Source organism: Oxyura jamaicensis, chromosome Z, assembly GCF_011077185.1.
Source record: "Oxyura jamaicensis isolate SHBP4307 breed ruddy duck chromosome Z, BPBGC_Ojam_1.0, whole genome shotgun sequence".
Lineage (NCBI taxonomy): Eukaryota > Metazoa > Chordata > Aves > Anseriformes > Anatidae > Oxyura > Oxyura jamaicensis.
In genome coordinates, this window is record NC_048926.1 from 70,213,485 (window position 1) to 70,225,578 (window position 12,094).

At 39.3% G+C, this 12,094-nt stretch overlaps 1 protein-coding gene across 12 annotated transcripts in view; it reads left to right on the forward strand.

Moving 5' to 3' along the window:
- The window catches only part of LINGO2 (leucine rich repeat and Ig domain containing 2), a 673,216-nt gene that overhangs the window by 540,895 nt on the left and 120,227 nt on the right, over nt 1-12,094 (forward strand). The window contains exon 1 of one of the 12 annotated variants that reach the window (XM_035309322.1): nt 7,003-7,263. The exons of the other annotated variants lie outside the window; for them this stretch is intronic. The gene's annotated coding sequence lies outside the window, so the exon portion shown is untranslated. Of the gene's footprint in view, nt 1-7,002; nt 7,264-12,094 lie in introns of those variants that run through there. 12 annotated transcript variants of the gene reach the window in all.

Here is a 12,094-nt window from a genome sequence, read left to right on the forward strand (position 1 = left end):
GGAAGGGAGGCCAGCCATTAACTGTGCTGTATGAAAGGTGGCTGACAAGAGGAGCTCTTTGTAATGTGGCAAGAAAGATGCCTCAAAACAACATGCAAAGCTTGAGTCAGTACTATGGGAAAAACTCTGGCTTGCTTCAACATATTGCTTTCTTGAAGGTTTTTTTTTTGTTTTTGTTTTTGTTTTTGTTTTTTAAATAGTCTGAGAAGCAAGCAATGAGATTCTCTTGCAAACCAGCTCTAGCCCAGACGTATTCTGGGTACAGGTATAGACACAGCAATCACTTCCCTTTCAAATTACTCAGTCCTCTAGAGCAAATGCAGGACCTCAGTTTTCTCACCCAATCACCTTGTATTAAACTGGAGGAAGAAGAGAGGGGTGAAATGGCTGTATTAGCAAAACTGACTAATATTTAGCAGGCTAAGAAACAACTTTTTTCTTTTTTTTTTTTATTTTTTATTTTTCCAGGTATACAAGTTTCAGATTTGCTAAATTAGTTGATTTTTTTTAATAGTGCTCACAAAGCATGAAATGTGAAACAAAAATCCAGTGTGGCCTCCCAGAGCTGCATTACAAATTGCCATTAAATTCATAATTGGTATAAAACCCCTGGCTTTGTAGAGTAAAGAAGCAGGCTGTTTTGTGCTGATGAAATCCCTGCAGGATTCTGAAGGGCACCACCTCATTTTTTTGAATACATATTATGTCCTCCTACTGATTCCATTAGTGATTCATGGAAATTATACCTATTAAATGCAAAAAAAATATTCATGGATCTGATTGCTGACATGAATATATTGGTTACAAAGATACTGAGATACTGGCTGTAAATTGGATGAGCCTTTATTGCATGAAGTTAAAACACGGGAATAGGATGGTGTTTCCTTTGGACTTCTGAATCCCTGCAAGGTAAAATTATTTCTCTCAGAAAATAAAGCATACTGGTTTAATGTCCTTTTGCTGTGATAGCAAACAGCAGAGGAGCAGGTTTCTTAGCTACTGTAAGCAGCACAGTTCTGTGGGGTTCAGTGGGTCTCCATCACTTCACATGAGCTGTCCCTTGTATCCATAATCAGTGTATGCAGATACTTCTAGCCTGGCATCAGCAGCCTAGGCGCTGAGAAAAATACCAGCAGCATCTCTTACTTGCAGACTGGCACAAAAGACATATGAGAGTGTGAGCGCAGGGATAGGAAGCAAGCATTAAAGTATTATTACAGTAAGCTCTTGTCAGGCCTAGTAAAAATTGATAGAGAGTAATTACAGATTATAACATTATAACAGAGATTATAACAGATTATAACAGAGATTATAACAAAAAGTTTGAGTAGGCAGCATTGTGCACTGAGTCTGCTAAGACACAACTGTGTGGCAGGGAACCACAACTGACACCACCTGCTGCCATCCTCTACAAATATCTCCTGCCTGAGGCTGGCATTCTTGTCTCAGCTCTGTGTGTTGATGCCAGGAGGGCTGGTCTGGGGTGGCCTTGGTTCTCACATTGACTGCTCACTGCATCTGAGATTTCAAATACCACACCGAAGCACATTCCTGATTTTTCATTTTGGGGACCTGGCTTCACTGCAGAAGTAGAGATTCACAGAAAAGGCCATCTTCACAGTATCTCGGTTACTCACTGGGTAATTGCAGATGCATGATTTTCTCTAAACTAAAGATGGCATGGGATGGATTCTATTAGCAGAAAGGAAAACAGGTCTTGTGGTATCCTACAGTTAGACTCACGACTCTTACCCAAGCAAAAAATATCACATTTTGCAAAGCTCAAAACAAGCATTTGTAGAAGTATTGGAACAGATGAGAGCCTTCAGCTGATGAATTAGGTGTTTCTCTATATTGCATATAACACCTTTCCTGGACTTAATCTTATGATTCATGGAGTGCAAAACCAGCCTGAAATATTGAAATCATATAGAAACTGATTTGTGTTAAATGGCATAGCAGTAAATCTAAGCCTATCACACGTTAGCCACAGTGAGGTTGGATGCTGGGACACCTGCTTACCATGCTCCTATGTGCCTACGCATGGCTGTGGTGGTTCAGTTCTGCTGACCTTGCTTACAAGAAAGTGCTTCCTGAGCAGCAGATTTTCTGGCAGTACATCTCAAGAACAAGTGTTTAGCTAGATTATACCAAATCATTAACTACAATCAAAGGTGTAATCATTTTTCTAAGCACAATATTCTTGCAGGAAGAGAAGCTGGCTAGAGTGAAATCCTACACTTCTGTACCATAGCTGTAAATGCAAATTGTTGGATACAGACTCTGCATGTCTTGACCACCCCTTTTAGCAGGACACTGGATCCATCTATCACAGCATGTGGCTAGAGGTGACAGTTGGTGCCTAAATTCTTTACTCACAGGGTAGTGAGGCACTGGAACAGGTTGCCCAAAGGAGCTGTGGATGCCCCATTCCTGGAGGTGCTCAAGGTGTGGCTGGATGGGGCTTTGAGAACCTGGTCTGGTGGGAGGTGTCCCTGCCCATGGCAGGGGGCTGGAACTGGATGGTCTTTAAGGTCACTTCCAACCCAAATCGTTCTATGGTTCTATGGTTCTATGGTTCTATTATGTTTAATGTTTTTACTTAGGAGAGGAAGTGCAGCATTTTAGCAGAGCAACTTTCTAGAACTCCCTAAACTAATCGAAGTTACTGCTGGGAAAATAGTTTGGGTTCTGGGTTTTGGCTGTTTTCTGTGTTGCTTTTTGTTGTTGATGGTTGGTTGGTTTTGTTGTTTTTTTGTTGTTGTTGTTGTTTGTTTTGTTTTGTTTTTCCCAATTTATTTGGTGGCAGGATTGGTGTTTATAATTGGACTAAGTCATTTTCATTCTGAAGAACCAGAGGTTTGAGATACAGTGTGGTTGCATATCATATATCCTCCACTGTGACATCTCAGTGGAGGAATCACTGAGATACACACGGGAAAGGGTAGTATTTTAAACAGCAAGAAAGTGAATGTGAACTAATATCAGCACATCGACCTCTCCTATATTAACTATATGTTTACAAGACTGAAATTTAATCTTTAAAATCATGTTGAGTTGAGGATTTGTACTGTTTGACACAGCTTTTATATAATCCAAATTTCTAGATGCAATTCTGTAAACTTCCTAGCTCTTATTTTCTAAATATGAGCTGTATAAAATATTACATTGTGAATATTCTGTATGAATATTTTTCTTCATGCATATAGATTTTTTTCACATCCTTTTTTCTCTTTCCATCCTTTTTATCAACCTTCTGTTCCATGTGCTCAGAGTGTTTTTGCTCCAGCTCCATTTTAAAATCTGGAGTTTGAATCAGCTTTCAGAAAGTCCAAAGCAATTTTGTTATTAAAGCTCATGAAAATGTGATAATGGATTCCGTTTTTGTAGATGTGCTTTAATTTACATTTAGGCTTCTTATTATGTTGGATAAATACGTTCAAGCAATCTAACTTCCCATGTGTTTGCTCCTCAAAAGTAACTATCCTGAAGTACTGATAACATTGGAGGAGAGTGGTACTGCCATTCTGTCTGATAGACCAAGACTTTATCTTCTCTCCTTTTACCCCAGTGATAATTGCTTATCAACACAAGCAGACTTCTCAGTGAGACTCTGAAGCCACCAGGTTTATGGTCCCCAGAAAAGACATATTAGGAGCTGGGGCCAGTGTGTCAGTTCTAGTGGTTTAGTAGGAACTGGATGAGGAAACGTTGTATGTGGTTGGCCGTGGTGTCTGAGGATGATAAGCCCCTTCCATGGATTTTTTTCTCACTCCTTTGAACCCCTGCCCACTCTGACTCTGATATGCCAATGACAACATGGTGAGAAACAATGAGAAATATTTTCAGTGGAAACAAACAATAAATATTGCATTTCTTATTTTTTCCCCATAAGAATGCTCCTAGCTGCAGTGCAGCTTTCACACCCTCACAAGATCAAATGCATAAAGATTAAAAGCATCCAAGTGGTTCGTGTTCATTAAAAAAAAAAAAAAAAGGCCTTACAGCATTATGTGCAGCAAAAGCAAGAGCAGCACTGGATTTTTATTGACTGGTGGAAGAAAACAAGAGGCTTCCAGTTCAGAAATAGTGAGATTTAGGTTACAACACATGCCAGGACCACCAGCAGAATTTGGGGTGGAGAACCCAGGCAGAGCTGGTCAGCCCGAGAGTGTACAGACCAATTGCACAGAGGAAAGTGGTGAGAGGGGGACAGTGCTAGAGGACCTGCATTTCCCAAATCCCAGCCTGAGTTGTAAACCTTTCTGCACATGCCAATGGCCTTGCTATGAGGCTCCGTCTTTTTCTGTTTTGTTTCTTTGTTTGTTTGTTTGTTTTTCCCAAACTTGCAAAGATCTGTTCTCTAATGAAAAGGATTAATGTATTTTTCCTGATGTCTAAACTATAGATTTTGCCATAAACATAAATATTTTTATTTAATTTAGCTAAGGTGGTAATTCCTATTTTATGCATGGGTTACTGTTGAGTTGTATACTATAGGAATAGTTTGTCCAACAGAGTAATAAGAATGCGTTGAGCGTGGGAAAATGCATCTTTCATCTCTTCCCTTCTGTTCTGCCCTTTCACTTTTAGAAGTACAGACCTTCTTCCCCCTGGTTGTGTTTTTCCTCAGCTATGTGTTCTCTTTTTTGGCCAAAGTCACTCCTATATGTCTCTATGATTTTATTGTCATTTATCATTTTCCGCTCCCCATTCCTATTTTGTTCTTCTGTTGCTTCGTAGCATACAGTTTCATTCTAAGATTGCTTGGACAGTGACCTGTCCTTGCCTGGAGCTTGATCCCTTCCTGCAGCTCCATTCAAGGCCATGGAAATCCATCTGATCTTTGAAACACAGCATCTCTATGAGGTTGTCAGTCACATCTTGCAGTGTGCTTGTTGACTGGAGAAGCAAAGAAAAAAAAAAAAAAAAAGGTGCTAGGACTATGCTTCTGAGCCTGATGGTTGTAAAACCAGCTCCTCTGCATCAGGGCAAACAGTTTTCTTCACAACCTTAAAGCTGACATTAAATGGAGGGAAAAGCATTGTAAGAGTGAAGAAAAATTTGTAGCATGTTGGCTTTTTAAGCTTATTGTTGAAGGAATTATAAAGGTTTTGAATTAACAGTTAACATTTTAAAGTTGTGCTGACAACAATTATTTTACTTCAGTCAAGGCTGATCAGTGGCATCTCTCCATTCACAGAAAGAAGATAATCACTTTAGATGTTTAATGCATCCTCTGTGTCCTTGTTCTGGCAGCTTAAAGAACTCAAGGTCTAGATGAGCCTGAAAGAATGTGTTCTCCATTGTTCCTTTCTTTTTTCTGACAATGGTTGAAAATTTTCTTAAATAATAGTGATTTCTTAAATATTTCAATATTACTCTTCTGCCTGAGAACTGTCTATTACAAAAAGTCAGCACTGAAAACCTGACAGCATTCATTAACCAGTTATCGCCATTGTATTTCCCTGTTGGGCATGCATTAAAGAGCACCAACAGGGCAACCAGGAGTATTGAGTAAAAGCTTGTTGTGTTTTAATTTTTATAGCCAAGGCATTAAACTGTGCTATCCTGTGGATTTAAAGGGCTCTACTGGTTTGGAAAAAAAAAAAAAAAAAAAAAAAAAGTGAAAGAAAAATTCACAGGATTTCTTCAGATTTCTTCAGAATGGGATCAAGCTAGTGCAAATGGGAAGGTTTTTCCAGTGTTTGAAGTGCAGTAAGTAAACAAGAATCATCACTTCTGAGGAAGAATAAACTGATTATCTTCTCAGGCCTGGTGTTAAAGACCTGAAGCTCTAAACCACATGACAATATACAAAAGGAATAATAATAAAAAAGTGAAGTCCCCCTTTTGGGGACTTTTGAAAAAAAAAAATCTCAAATCTATAATTTGTATTGTAAATAGATGTTCTTGTCACATGCATTTTCAAATGTCCTGCAGAATAAAACTTTCAGGAAAACTTCCAAATGTTCTATTGTTTGTTTCTTTGTGGGAGCTACAGCTCTGTTGTGTTATATTGCACTGCTTTCCTGTGTCTTCATCTTCCTGGCAGAGCTATTTCTATCACAATGTAATGTGATTTATTATTCTTATAAAATAAGCTCTCTCTTTTCACCAAGGTAGAGATAATGATGCATCACAGAGGGAAACAGTCCAGCTTGTAGAAATCCCAGCTCACAGAAGTAGGATATAGCCAGATTGTAATTCCAGTGAGGCAGTGCATAGACATTTTGGGCATCAGTCAAAATGCCATAAGTTTGGGTGTTGGGTGGTGTTTTTTCATACTTTCCTTCACCCTCCCCCCCCCCCCCTTTTTTTTTTTCTTTTTCACTAAAGGAAAAAATAACAATTCTTTCCTAGGGCAAAAATAGACCCAATACAATCTGTAAATAAAATACTTGTTTTTGTGAAACTCTAGTTTATGAAAAGCAAGCTAGTGAGTAGCAACTGCTATTGTTTGAAACTGGAATCACTGCATTCAAATATTCATCATTATTCTTCTTCCAGTACCAGAAGAATGATAGACCCTTTCGATGGCTGGGGTTGCACTGAGAGGTCCCCCCTGTCCCTTGGGGATATGGGAGTGCAACACTGGCTCCCAGTAATGCCAGGAATAATAGTCTTACTTGTTTGAATGTAAAAATGAGATCTTTGAAAGTTACATGCAAAAATCTTTTTACAGCTGCCTAAGGGGTTCCTAAATCTACATCCAAAATCCTGCAAAATCTCTCCCTTTCCAAAAATGATCTCTTAAATCAAATCATATTTGATTCAACTGCTTGAAAAGAAGGGAATGGAAAAAAAAATGAAGAAAAAAAAATAATATCTTAGCCATACAGTACTAAAAGTATAGCTTCTCTGCCCTGTTCACTAAATACTGCATTATTCAGCTTGATGCATCTGGTGTGATTGGCACCATAGCAAGCAGCTTTTGATTGAGGACTGTGTGGTCTCAGAAAGCCTTCAGTCTCAAAAAATAAAAATAAAAAATACAAAAAAAAAAATGCCAAGGACATACCTGGTTTATTTAATGAACAGGAAACAGTGCAGTTGACTAGCACTGACCTTGCCTGCAGGTACCGCATCACTGAAACGCTGCAAGGGAAAAGTGATGGATGGTGGGGTAGGGTGACACACAGCTGGGCAGGTGATGCTGCCGAGTACAGTTGTCTGATTTGGTAGTGCTATATTTTCTTTGGACGGGTTTATGAGGCGTACTTGTATCTTCCAGCAAGACTTGGGAGCGCCACTCTGCTGTAGGTTAGCAGGGACACCTAGTGGCTTTCTAAATTAGATGGGGATTGCTTCTGCTGCTTGTTGATAAACTTCCTAGGTTTTGGAGGAAAGGCTGCAATGCCTCTCTGCTTCAGTGCTACATCTTAAAGCTTTTTGCACCACAGTATTTTTGTCTCGATTATGTGAAGCAGGAAAAATGTCATGTGTTGTAATGTGATTGACTTTCAGGAGAAGAAAGAAGGTTGTTAACTGCTTGCATGGATGCTGAAATCAGGGTTTGCAGAAACAAACAAGCAGAAAGTCACTTGCAATCATTAATTCCACATATCAACTTTGTCATTTTATCTGTATTAAAGCAGAGTAATCCGTTTATGCCTGTGGTGCTGATTGTTTAATGTTACCCATTTTAAATGTAATGCAAATGGCTAATTTCTTTTGTCATATAGGCATTGTGCATGATCACATTTTTCTCTCTTCTGGGACTAAAAAATTCCCACAAAATCAATAATGCTTATGAGGCTGAGACACTTAAATGTCTCCCGAGGACTCTTTGTATATAAACTGCCTTTCCTGTCAAGCCATAGTTCCAACTTGTAGGTGAAATTTAGACCGGTGCACACCCAGAGCACAAGGTCACCTTATCAGACAGGAGATAAAAGCAGCAGTACCAGATCAGGCAGGGATCTGACCAGTCTAATATTGTGTCTTGTTTGGTAGGAGCAAATAGATGCATCCCAGAGATAGATGCCTGCATGCTAGGGTTTGGCAGGGTCCTGTGGCTGCACCCTGAAGAAAGCAGGACACACCAGGGTGTCAGAAGGTCAGCGTGGTTTGCCAAGAACAAAACCTGGCTCGCGGTGCCAGGTGCTGCTCTGGGCTGGAGCTGCACCCTGCACTCACCAAGGTGTAGTGTTACCCAGCCCCTTCATCATAGACTCCCCAAGAGCTGCCAGGAGGGCATTGAAACAAGTAGAGAAAAAAAAAAAAAAAACCCCGGGGGGGGGGGCATGAACTCAGCGGGAGGGAACTGGGTATCCAGCTTCAGGGGAGGTCATCCCTTCAGTCGAGCTTTAAAGTGAACGGCATTATGACCCAAAGGAGAGCCAGTCCATAGTCATTTGAATCAAAAAAAGAAATACAGTGTCTGATCCCGTTTGCTAGGAACAGAATTTGACTAAGACCTATCCAGACCCTGTGGGGGTGACTTTCAAACAGACAGGCTCTTTCTCAGCAGGTGGTGGTCTCTGTACCAATGTTTTTGGGTTTTGATTCTGTTTATCACTAAAGAATGTGATTCACACACTGTTAGAGAAGTCTGAGGCCATTCCTTTCTCATTAAACCTCCCCTTTTTTTTGAAACAGAAGTCTAGGAAGCTATCCTCCTGTGATTTCATTGATTATAAAAGCAAGAGGTCACATAGACAATCGTTGATGGCAACTTTTGTTACAAATAATAATAATAATAATAATAATAATAAATATTTTCATAGATGAGAACAGACTGGTTAGTTGTGATTTTCCCTTCTCTGGCTTCATTAGATGACATGACAGTCTGCTTCCAAATCCTCTTCTTTCAGTATATATATATAAATGCTAGATTGAATACATTATAAACATCCATTACATTCAGAGAGCTGAAGTCTGAACAGATTTGTCCTGGTAACGTTTCAAGATTGCTAGCTTTTGCTGGTCCTCATAAGCACATGATTTCCTTCCACATCTTTTTGGGATCACAGTATCTTGTTATCCAGCTTCTTAAACATCTGCACACTGCCTCCCATGCAGGAGAGAGGTTTTTCTCCCAGCCTTGATCTGAGACTTCCCAGATGAAAATTTGCTGCTGATGTTAGTGATCCAATTTAACCCCAGCATTTGCTGACTTTCTTGGTTGTATTCTCAACTCAGTTTTGCTGCCCGTTGAGCAGTGAAGCTACAAAAGCACCACTCCATGGGAACAGCCAAGGCACTGGCATTGCAGGGCTGTGCAAAGACACTGCCTACCTCCTGAACAGCGTCTCTTTGTTCCTTTCCTCTTCCACAAGGCGATTCGAGGGGAGGCCTGAGAGTGAGCACAAGGGGAAAAGAGATTGTTAAAAATTTTGTGCTCTCATTTCTCACTCTCCCTACCCTCAGAGCAGGTTTAAAAGCCTGCATTTTTCAAACTGCAGTGAGTGTGCTTCTTTCATTACATACCATCAGCTAGCAGCACTCTGCTCCCATCTTCATTTACATGTTAGATATGAAGAAGGTTTAGTATGCTACCCTACTACATGGTAATACATAGCTCATAAAACTCTGGATTTTCATGTCTGAATTTTGCTTTAGGGTATTATATATTTATTAATATACTGAGAAGTTACTGTTGTCAAGTTTTAGAAAAATGAATGTTTTTAATTCTTCTTGGCAGTATTCCTCACTCCTGTACAAGGATTACTTATGTTACCTTCTGCCAAAGTTATTACTGCAAATGTGACTTGATTCTAGCTTTATGGTACTCTATGAGAATCAAAAGTTGTTTCAGATGCCATTACCAAATAACAAATGCCTTCTTTGTGTTAAAAATTTAATTTGCTAGACTTGAACTGGAGAAAACAAAGTCCAATATCATAGTTGTTTTGAAATTTCTTTATTCTGCTCAGCCTGAATGACTCATTTATTTGCTTGCTTTGCACTCATTTTTTTCCATTTACTTTAAAACTTTTTAATCTCACCAGTGGTGTAAAGGGACTTTGAATTCACACAAGAAGCAGGCTGAATACATGTATCAATATACTTATTCATCAGTGTCTTGGTAAATTAATGATAAAGATATTTCAAGTAGTATAGCAGTTGTTTTGAAAAATAGGATCTAAATCAGACCTGAGAATGATGTATTCAGCATTTCCTCAAATGGCATTTATAATTTCATGCAGAAATAGGTGTACATTTCCAGACAATTTGTCATGTAACTAAGTTATCCAAATATATTTTAGTTTTTTTTTGCATCATTTCTGGAATTTATAATCCTCATTTCCACGTGAGGGATCAGGTATTCCTGGTGGCATATTAACAGTGTGTTTTAAGTGGAATATAATAAAAAGAAAAGTTTATAAATTACATGCCAGTATTACCCAGCAGCAAAGTGGAGTGCTGAAAATGCCAATGAAATGGAAGTATGAAGTGCTGACCTCTAATGTTGTCTTAATTAAATTTTCTCAATTAAAGTCCTTGTACTTGCAGGAGCTGACAACCTCCTGTCTATGCAGGAGCATAGACACCTCACACTTCATACTGTGCAACTGTAACTTAAACTTTGAGACAAGAGGGTGAAGTTATCACTTTCACTACAAAAGCTACAAATCACACATAAACCCAAGAAGTAGTATATCACCTTGTTGTATTAAGGTGGTAGCATGCAAGACTGGCTTTTGGGTTCTCTGTTACAGATGCTGAGTCAATTCTATTGATCATACCTCACACTAGCAAGTGCAGTACATATTATACCTAGGAATAGTTTCTGAACAGATGGCAAATTCTCCACCTGAACAGAAAACTAGAACCAGATAGCAAGGCAGGACATTCTCTAAAACCTTAATGAACTAAAACTGCAAAGATTTGCTTTCCTGCACAGAAGCACGCATCTAAAACGCCTTGAGTAAATTCAGATAAACATGTAAACTGTAAGGTGCCCCTTAGCGATAGATAGAAGTCTTTTTCAGACTACCTTGCACATTGTTTTGTCCATGGGTACTTCTGTCTGTGTGTTATTGAAATACCATCTTCAGCCTTAACCAGCTTACCTAGTTTTGAGAACCTATGAATTCAAATGGGAAATATCACAAGAAATTTCTTTTGTACTTGGTTTGTACTTGTTTTTCTGTTTGTTTGTTTGTTGGGGTGGGGAGGTGCTTTTCTTTCTCTTTTTCTTTTTCTTTCTCTTACCTTTTTTTTTTTGTCTTTTTCTCTTTTTCTTTTTTTTCTTTCTTTTCCTTTTTCTTTCTCCTTTTTTTTTTCTTTTTTTCTTTTCCCCCCAGAATCATTATATAAGCTTCAATTATTGGTGTTCCAGGATTTTTATAAAGGCTTATTAATTCAGAAACAATACATTGCATGTTTATATTGGCAACAACATTTTTAATTTGTAGAGGGCTTCTTTGGGATATAAAGCAAGAATAAAGATAACTTTTCTTTCTCAAGGCCTTTGGAAAGTTTCAGGGCTCCTTTTGGATCATCCTTTTGACAGACGATAGAGGCAATATCTGCTGATCAGATGACGTTGTGTACGTGCTGCCATGCCATGCTGGGCTTTCTCTTGAAATGTGTGTTGTGAGTGTTAGAGGCCATTCAGTCAGCTTGAGTCTGAGCATTCCTGAAATGTAACTGAAAACGACAACTTCGCTGTCTCGGCTCATTTGGTCAGATGGTGTTGTGGTTGCTTTCCACAGCTAAATAAAACATTAGCGTTGCTATAAAGTTAGTAATACAGGGAGTCATTAAGCGGGAGGAAGAGCACTGATCTCCTGATGGAAATGGTGACTCAGAGAAGCAGACAGATTCAGGGAAAATGCAGCAGATGGCAGAAGTTCTCGACCAGAAGGTCCTCCCACCAGCACCTCCAGATTGTGTGAAGGGATGCAGAGGACACGCATGCTAGCCAGGCAGTGGGAAGTGGATCAGAGACTGATACATTTAATCTACCCTCCACCCACCTCCCCTGTGCTTTCTGAGGATGTGCAGCCTCTCCAAATTGTGGCCATTGGCCAAACTGTTGCTTCAAACTGTTTGAGGGGATTTCAGGTCTGCACTCAGATTGTCATTCCTATCTCCTCTGTGCCTATTTCCCCTTCATCCTACCCGATGTGGAATCAGTGATTCA